This window comes from Gopherus flavomarginatus, chromosome 14 (assembly GCF_025201925.1).
Source record: "Gopherus flavomarginatus isolate rGopFla2 chromosome 14, rGopFla2.mat.asm, whole genome shotgun sequence".
Lineage (NCBI taxonomy): Eukaryota > Metazoa > Chordata > Testudines > Testudinidae > Gopherus > Gopherus flavomarginatus.
In genome coordinates, this window is record NC_066630.1 from 3,234,827 (window position 1) to 3,243,373 (window position 8,547).

An 8,547-nucleotide genomic window follows, 5' to 3' on the forward strand; every position below is an offset into this window, starting at 1 on the left:
ATGTGTGTGTGTGTGGGGGATGGGGCCATTCCCCTGGGCTGGGCAGAGGGGATGGATGTACAGGGGCTGGGAGGGGGATTGGGCTGGGCAGGACAAGGCTAACCCAGAGGCCTGCTGGAGCCTACAGCACAAACTCTTCCCAAAATCCAGTCCAACACGCAGCCTTTGCCCCTGCTGAAGGTCAGGGTGGGGCGTGGGGAAGCCGCCCCATGGCCCAGCCAGCCAGAGGGAGGCTCTCACAGGGCCAGCAGACAGCCAGAGCCATGCGCTGCTCCACTCTCAGCCTCCTCTTCCTCCTCACGCAGGTAGGGGGATCCCTAGGGGCTGGGGGGGGGGGGAGAGTCCAACACAGCGAGGGGGGGAGAAGGGGAGTATGTACAGCAGAGTGGGCAGTGTCCGGACTCCAGGGGAGTGCGTGGGTCCCAGGGCGGGCAGGGGGAGCACAGGCTCCCGGCAGGGCAGGCAGGTTTGGGAGGCAGGTAGACCCTGAGTGCCATGGGGGGCATGGGATGGGGCAGGCTGGGGAGCACAGATCCTGAGGGAGGGAGACAGATTTGGGGGTCTGGTAGAGCCTGCAGGCCCTGGGGGGCGTGGGATGGGGCAGGCTCACTGGTGAGGGATGGGGAAGGGGAGCAGACATTGGCAGGGCAGGGGGCAGGGCACGGGCTCAAGGGAAGGTGGCACAGCCCTTGGGGTCTGTCCCTCTGCCCACAGCTGGCCAATGGGGGCTGCAGCCTGTGCTCTCAGAGAAGCTGCCCAGGCCCTTTCTGAGCCCCACCTGTCCCGGAAGGGGAGGAAGCATTGGTACATGGGTCAGCTGCTTTGGAAGAGGCCTGTCCTGGCCCCTGGGTGCCGTCGTGGTAGGCTGGGTGCTGATGCCCACGGTTCTGGGCAGTGGACGGCCATGGTGTGTGTGTGTGTTGGGAACCTGCACTGAATGGGCTGCTGCTGATGGCTCCAGCCCTGCTCCTGTCTGGAGCAGCCTGTGCCAGGGGGCTGGACATTGCCCTGGACTCGTGCGTGCCCTGCCCTGGCTCCCGTGATATGCCAGGGGTGGTTCCAGGACAGGGCTCTGAGCCCCCTCCCCCCAGGGCACTCTGGCCCCTCTGACGTTGGACCCTGGGCAACTGAAGGTGGCACCTGGGCTTTCCGGCCAGTTTCCAGGAGCTGTGAAGGAGAAAGCAGCCACCAAGGGAGTGTAGGCTGGGGGGAGTCCCACAGGTAGCCTGCTGCCCCCAGCCCCACAGAGCAGCCCTAGGGACACTAACCAGCATCTCCCTCCCACTCAGGCTGGCCCCAGCAGCAGGACGCGCAGGCAGAGCCCTGCGCTGGCTCCAGCAGCCCTGATGGGGCATTTCCATGTCTGGTCCCAGGATCCCTGGTCAGGATCAGCAATAACCACCCTGCAACCCCCACAGACACCTAGCAACAGACACCGGGGACAGCACCATGCCCCAAGCAACAGGCAGAACTCACTTCCTTCTTTGGCTGTTTGGGGTTCACAGTGGCTCCCTGGTTCCCTTTCTAGCAGCGTCTCTGCCCTGCAGGACTTCTTCCCCTGCCTTCAGGCAGCTGGGCTGACGGTCCCAAAGGCCAACCCTGGCCAGAAGAGAGACTGGGTCATTCCTCCAATCAGCTGCCCTGAGAATAAGGGGGCCCTTCCCCAAGCCTCTGGTTCAGGTATGGAGAGGCCTTTGGCAGTGTGGTGGTGGCGGCCTGGCACTAGCTGCCAGACATGGTGTGTATGGATGTCCAGGGAGCTGTGGGGAATTTATACTGCCAAGTGCAGCTCCATGTATGACATGTTATGCAAATCACTAGCATACTAATTTGCATGTTACATATTTTGCATATATTATAAACAGCTCCTTTAGCAGAATTATGTGCTGCTGGCAAAGGTGTCTGCCCATTTGACTGCTCTGGTGTAAGATGCCCTGGTTCTCCTGCAGGGTGGCCGCAAGGCCAATGTCCCATCCCCACATTAACCTGCTGACCTGCCTCACCCTAACTGTGTGTGGGGATGGTTCTTCTGGGGCAATTAGGTAGGGCATCATTGAGGGTTTGGGATAGCAACCCTCATCCTTCTGGCACATCCCTTTTCAGACTCTGTTCTTTCTTAGTATCCTATTCATTCCCCCACCTGCCCTTACTGCTCCCTGACCCACGTGGCTTAGGCACTGTGTACAATAGTGGTCTCTGGTGCCCTCAACTTAGCTAAATGTGGGAGATCCCAGCAGAGGGGTGGGTCAGCATGGCAGGGCTGCCATGGGTGTTCCACAAGATGCTGGTGCTGCTTGGTGGAAAAGGGGCACGGTCCAGGAATCTACATGCTGTAGAAGGCTTTGAGAGGGGAGGGACTTGGGGGGAAGTGAGGCAGCGAGGAGCAGCCTGGATGTGAGCAATTCCTTGCAGGTTCTGGACAGATGGGGAGGGGAGCACAGGCTGGGCTGGCCCACAGAGCAGCCCTAGATGCAGAATCCCCCAGATGACCCTCCTGTTCTCTGGCACAGATCAAATCCAACAAGGACAAAGAGATCATGGTTTTCTACGGTATCGTGGGGCAGAGGGCAGACACCCCCCCGTGGGCGTCTTCATCATCGAAAGGGAGACAGGGCAGCTGAAGGTGACACAGCCGCTGGACAGAGAGGACATCAGCCACTACACGGTGGGTCCCTAGGTGCGGTAGATGGAGCAGGGGCATGTTCTCAGGGGCTGAATGCCCCTGGAGCTTGGAGGTGGCTGGGAAGGGGCCGGAGGCGCCAGTGAACTGGGTTTCACTCCATTTATTGTACTGCATGGTCCAGAGGGCAGCTGCTCTCTCCTCCCCCTCATGGTTTCTTCCCCAAGGCTTGGCAGAGTAAAGCCAGAGAGAAGGTGCTGACCCCAGCTGGGCGCTGCCTCCTGCTCTGTCAGGTCACGTCAGTCCTTGGCCCTGGAGCCCGGTTCTTTCCCTGAGGTGCTGAGAGCTGCAGCAGGAGCTGAGGGGCCCCAGCACCATTGAGAATTGGGCCTAGAGCACTCGCTCGCTGCCTCAGCAGGGCCGCTGCTGCTTGGAGACATGCTCAGCGTGCGCCTCCCGTCTCCAAAAGCTTGGCTGGATGCCTCGTCACAGGCTCATGGGTCTCTGCCGGCTGCTTTCGGAGCCATGGCTGGGTTTGGCGGGCGCTGCTGGCTGCTTTTGGAGCCATGGCTGGGTTTGGCGGGCGCTGCTGGCTGCTTTCGGAGCCATGGCTGGGTTTGGCGGGCGCTGCTGGCTGCACATTGCCAGGCGGCTGCAGGACTCGCAGGGTGGCTTGATGGTGCCTTACCCCCTGTGCTGCCTTTGCAGGTCTATTCCCACGCTGTGTCTCTGAATGGGCAGCCTGTGGAGGACCCCATGGAGATCATCATCACTGTGAGCGACCAGAACAACAACAAACCCTAGTTCACCCAGAGCATCTTCATAGGCTCCATAGAAGAAGGAGCCAAGCCAGGTATGTGAGCAGAGCCTCTGCTGGGGGGCTGAGACACACCAGTCATGAGATGTGGCTTTGGAGGGTTCTGTCCAAGGAGAGAGAGAGGGAAAGAAAGAGAGACAGGGGCTGTTTGAGCGTTGGGTTAATTTTGCTTTGAAGAATTAAAATCCCAGAATAACCCAAAGGGGCTAAAATCTGCCCACTGAGCAGATGCGCCTTGTCCAGAGCGTGCTGCTCGTGCGGATGGCTGGGTTTGAAGCAGGATCTCCCTCCCCTTCTAACCCAGCAGTTCCTTCCCCCAATCCTGCAGGAGAGTCGGCATCCTGGGGTTGACCACCCGCCTCGCTACAGACCCCGCGGAGGGGACCAGTTACCTTCCCAGAAGGCTCTGGGGCTGGCAGGGAGCAGGCGCTCAGTGCAGATACTGCTGATGGGGTCGGTATGAGAACTGGAAGAGAACAGGGGAGCTCATTTAGTAACAGTAAATGTAGCTCCCAATGGTGCTGTCCGTTTACCTGTGAGACGCTCCCAGGGCTCTAGTCTTTGTATCGCCCCAGTGAGATCGATGGCTCTGGGCCGACGGCTCAGCCTGCGCTGCCCCGAGGCGCTTACAGTCTTATTCCCCTTCTTTGGTGACGGCAGAGAGGAATTGGTAGACGTTAGGGATGGGAGATGCCTGGTGGTTGATCTAGTTACCTTCCCCCATCCCCCTTGGCGGGCCAAGGGGGGATTGTTCCTGGTAGTACGTTCTGGAGAGTCGTCTCCAATCTCATTTTGTCCTAGAATTATAAAAATAGTGTTACTCATAACTCGTGCCCAGGTACCTCCGTGATGCAAGTGACAGCCACAGATGCAGACGACAGTGTAAACAGCTACAATGGGGTCATTGCTTACTCCATCCTGCAGCAGATACCTGAACAACCCCACGGAGAGATGTTCACCATCAACTCAGAGACTGGCGTCATCAGTGTGATTGCAACTGGGCTGGATAGAGAGGTGAGTGCCACAGCGTTGGGTTGGAGGCTCGTCCGTGTGTTACGTATGCACAGAGAGGATGGACAGCCGTAGGTTCTGAAGGGCGAGCTCCACACCGAGACGCATTGGGAGTGGCGGGCACAATCCGTGTCATGCTGCAGGATGTCTTTAGCAAACTTCCACTGTCTCCATTTCTCCTGGTCGCTTGTGCCATGTTAGACCTCCCTTGCCCGGCCAGCCCTCGGGCTGAGTGAATTGTGCTTGGCAGTGGGGGGGTTCAATGGGCATCTCTGCAGTGCTAGAAACTGACCCCCCTGTGGGAGGCCCAATCGTTTGGCCGTGTTCGGTTAATTCAGCTAATTTAAATGCATCAAATCTCAGCCCCACGTTGGGTTGTGTAGAAACATGTTGATGTCGAGCCTGAGCCCAGCAGAGAGGTTGCACTGGGAACTGGGCACGGAACACTCCTTGGGGACGTGAGCACACGTGGCCTTTCTAGAGACACAGGCCCCACCCTTCTCCCTTCGCAGTCCATTGCAACCGGGAGCAGGAGGCTGAGAACAGCCCTTCGCCCCATCTCGCTGCCTCCTCCCCTGCTTCACAAACAGTCACAGGTATCCTCGGCCTGCCCCGGGTGGAGAAACCATTATTCCTGTGTTACAGAAGGGGAAACAGCCATGGCAAGGGCAGGGAGCTGCCCAAGGCCACATGGGAAATTACTGGTGGCACCAAGCCCCTCCCTCGGACTGCGAGGCTGTGCCAGGGCAGGAGTCTCCAGGACCTCCGGCCACACCAAGATGGCTGCTGCAGGCTCCCAGTGAAAAGCTTCAGAGGGCACGGTTAAATCATCTTCCTTGTCCATCAGTCAGACCACGTCACCCCTTCCTGTTCACATCCCTTGCCCTCCCTTGCCCACGCACCATGTCCAGCCAGCTCATCCTGACTGCCACGGCCCCATAGGGCTCTGTCCTGGCTGCAGCTCCGACGGCAGTCCCCGGCCCCTCCAGTAATGCCAGGCACAGCCCCTGATCTGTGTTCCCCCATGGCAGCTCCCCCAGCCACCCACCCGCCCTTCCCAACAGCAGCGCATTTGTGACTGTAATAGGCTGACCAGACAGCAAGTGTGAAAAATCAGGACAGGGGGTGGGGGTAATAGGAGTCTATATAAGTAAAAGACCCAAAAATCAGGACTGTCCCTATAAAATCGGGACAGCTGGTCATCCTGGATTGTAACATGCTGGCAGCTCTAGTAGGGTGAGCAATGAGTTAATGGAAAGCAAGGCCCTGGCCCAGCCACACAGGGGAAAGACCCCTCTTTGAGCCCCATTCTGCAGGGGAAAGGCCCCGTTCTGAGCCCCATGTGTCTCTCTCTCTCTCTCTTTCACAGACTGCCCCCCAATACAGGCTGACAGTGCAGGCTGCAGATCTGCAGGGAGAGGGGTTCACAGCCTCCACCACTGCTGTCATTGAGGTGCAGGTGAGGGCGGGGCTGGGCTTCCATTAACACACAGGGCACTACTAGAGATGCTGGGGCCACAGACCTGGCAGCTGCCTCTACACTCCCACTGCTAGCCAGTGCCATCAAACTACTGCTCGTACCCAGTTAGCAAGCCTGCCACAGGGCTGCACAGGAGTCCCCAGTGGTGGGCAGACCTGGGGCGGGAGAGCCTGGCTGGAGGGGGGCAGCTTTTTCAAAAACCACAAGCTGACACGGGTCTCACAAGTGGCCCGCAGCTCTGAAAGCAGCCAGCCACCTGTGAGCAGCTTCCACCCTACCCCAGGGCACGTCTCCCATTCCCTGGCTGGCAGGAAGGTACCACCCTTTGCTCAGCCCTGGCTGACCTGTTGCTCTTTAAATAGCTGTGAAGAACCAATCAGTGAAATTCACCCTCTTTTTCAAAACAAGTGGAATGGCCAAATCATGTGGCTCCACTCACTTAAAAAAAAATCCTACAGCCCATTGGCTGGCAGGCAGAAGTGGGGTGGAGTTTATCAGTCACATGCTGGGCAGGGCTCCACTGACACACACAAAAACCTGCCAAGACCCCACAGGGGGGTAAAGCACAATAACCCACAGGCAGCAACTTGGGTAAAAAAACAGGCTTAAAATATCCAAGTCCAAAGTTGCTTTTTTTTTTTCCCTACCTTGGCACCTTGAAGTGTGGTTTGCTCTGCTGCCTGTGAAGGGCACAGCTGGGCGAAGCAGGCGAGGGCAGGCCCAGCAGCTCGGCTGGCAGGGAGCAGCAGAGGGAGGGTGCCCCAAAGCCTGGGCAGCAGTGGGCACAGCCTGACTCCTGCTTAGAGAAGGGGTTTCTCGCTGGCTCTCTGGCGTCACAGCAGCCCCGGGGGAGCCTGCCCCTTTGGGACCCATGACAGTGGTAGGGGTGTGCCAGCAGTAACTACCCCACGCCCTGCAGCTCAGCTGGGGGTCACTGAGCTGGTTGCAGTCCCACAGCAGGGGCAGGTTCCCATGCCCCGGGCAGCCTGCTCACACTCTGGTGCAGGGCACTGTGGCACGGAACTCCCTGGGAATCGGGGCAGCCCCGTCGGGCACTCGATGGGCTCCCCTCCTAAGTGTAACTGGGGATCTCCACTCCAGCCCTGCCCCTTGGCTCGCCACACAAATACACAGGCCAGTTCCGGAGACACAACCCCTGCCCTACCACGGCAGAGCAGGCGAGGGCAGGTAGGGAAAGGCCACACACTGAACCCTGCTGGGACCCGTTTGCCAGAAGCAGCCCAGGGCCGGGGTGGGATGGGGTCATGTAAGGTGGGCCCCTCCCTCACCCATCAGCCATTCCCCACAAGCCGGACCAGGCTGGATCCTCCTTCTGTCCTCACTGGGGGACACTCTGTTCCTGGCCCTACCCTGGCTTCTCACCTTTGGGGCCACTCAGAGGATGGGCTCTCATCCTGGCTGCCCCCTGCTCTGGAAACTGGCTCTGACAGGGCATGGGGGTGTTGGGCCTTGTCTGGCCACGTGGGTCAAACCCTGTTGCAGGTGGTGTTAGAGACAGACTGTCCCTCTGCAGCCAAGGGCTGGCACTGCTCCATGGTGCTGGGCCATCCCTCCCCAGGCTCTGCTCCTCGCTGAGGCCCCAAGGTTACTCATCAGCCTCGCTAGCTCGGCAAATACAGCCGGGCCTGGCTCCCAATGCTAAGCCTTGGTAATATGCTACAGGGAATGGTGCCACAGGGAGGGGACTGGAGGGTGGAGTGGGGCAAATGGCCAGTGCTCTGCGCTGCCCTGATCTATGTCAGAGCTGCTGGGGCGATGCCACACGTTCATGAGGTTAGACAGTTCTGGGGACAGCGGTTCTGCTGTGCGGGCTTCAGAAATCAGGGTTGGGCCCTGCCTCAGCCCCCCACCCCCCATCAGCCTGGGGATGCACCCCGGCCCTGCCTCACGCCCCCTCCCCCATTGGCCTGGGCATGTGCCAGGGGCTCTGCCTCTCACACACCCATCGGCCTGGGCATGTACCAGGCGCCCTGCCTCACCCCACACCCCCTATCGGCCTGGGCGTGCACCAGGGCCCTGCCTGACGCCCCCTCCCCCATTGGCCTGGGCGTGTGCCAGGGGCTCTGCCTCTCACACACACGCACCCATCGGCCTGGGCGTGCACCAGGGCCCTGCCTCTCTCTCTCACACACACACACCCGGCCTGGGCGTGCACCGGGGCCCTGCCTCAACCCTCATCAGCCTGGGAGTGCACCAGAGCCCTGCCTCACACACATACACCCATCCGCCTGGGCGTGCACCGGGGCCCTGCCTCAACCCTCATCAGCCTGGGAGTGCACCAGAGCCCTGCCTCACACACACACACCCGGCCTGGGCGTGCACCAGGGCCCTGCCTCAACCCTCATCAGCCTAGGAGTGCACCAGAGCCGTGCCTCACACACATACACCCATCCGCCTGGGCGTGCACCGGGGCCCTGCCTCAACCCTCATCAGCCTGGGAGTGCACCAGAGCCCTGCCTCACACACACACACCCATCCACCTGGGCGTGCGCCAGGGGCCCTGCCTCATCCCTCACCCCCTATCGGACCAGGGACCTGCCTCACACCCCTACGCTGCTAGAAGTGGGTTTTCCATCAGGGTTGGACTCAGACTCCACC

The 8,547-nt window shown here is 60.0% G+C and overlaps 1 pseudogene; it reads left to right on the forward strand.

The window, feature by feature from the left end:
• The first annotated feature begins 209 nt into the window (after positions 1 to 209).
• LOC127034469 (cadherin-1-like) lies at positions 210 to 6,296 on the forward strand (annotated as a pseudogene).
• Positions 6,297 to 8,547: the final 2,251 nt, after the last annotated feature.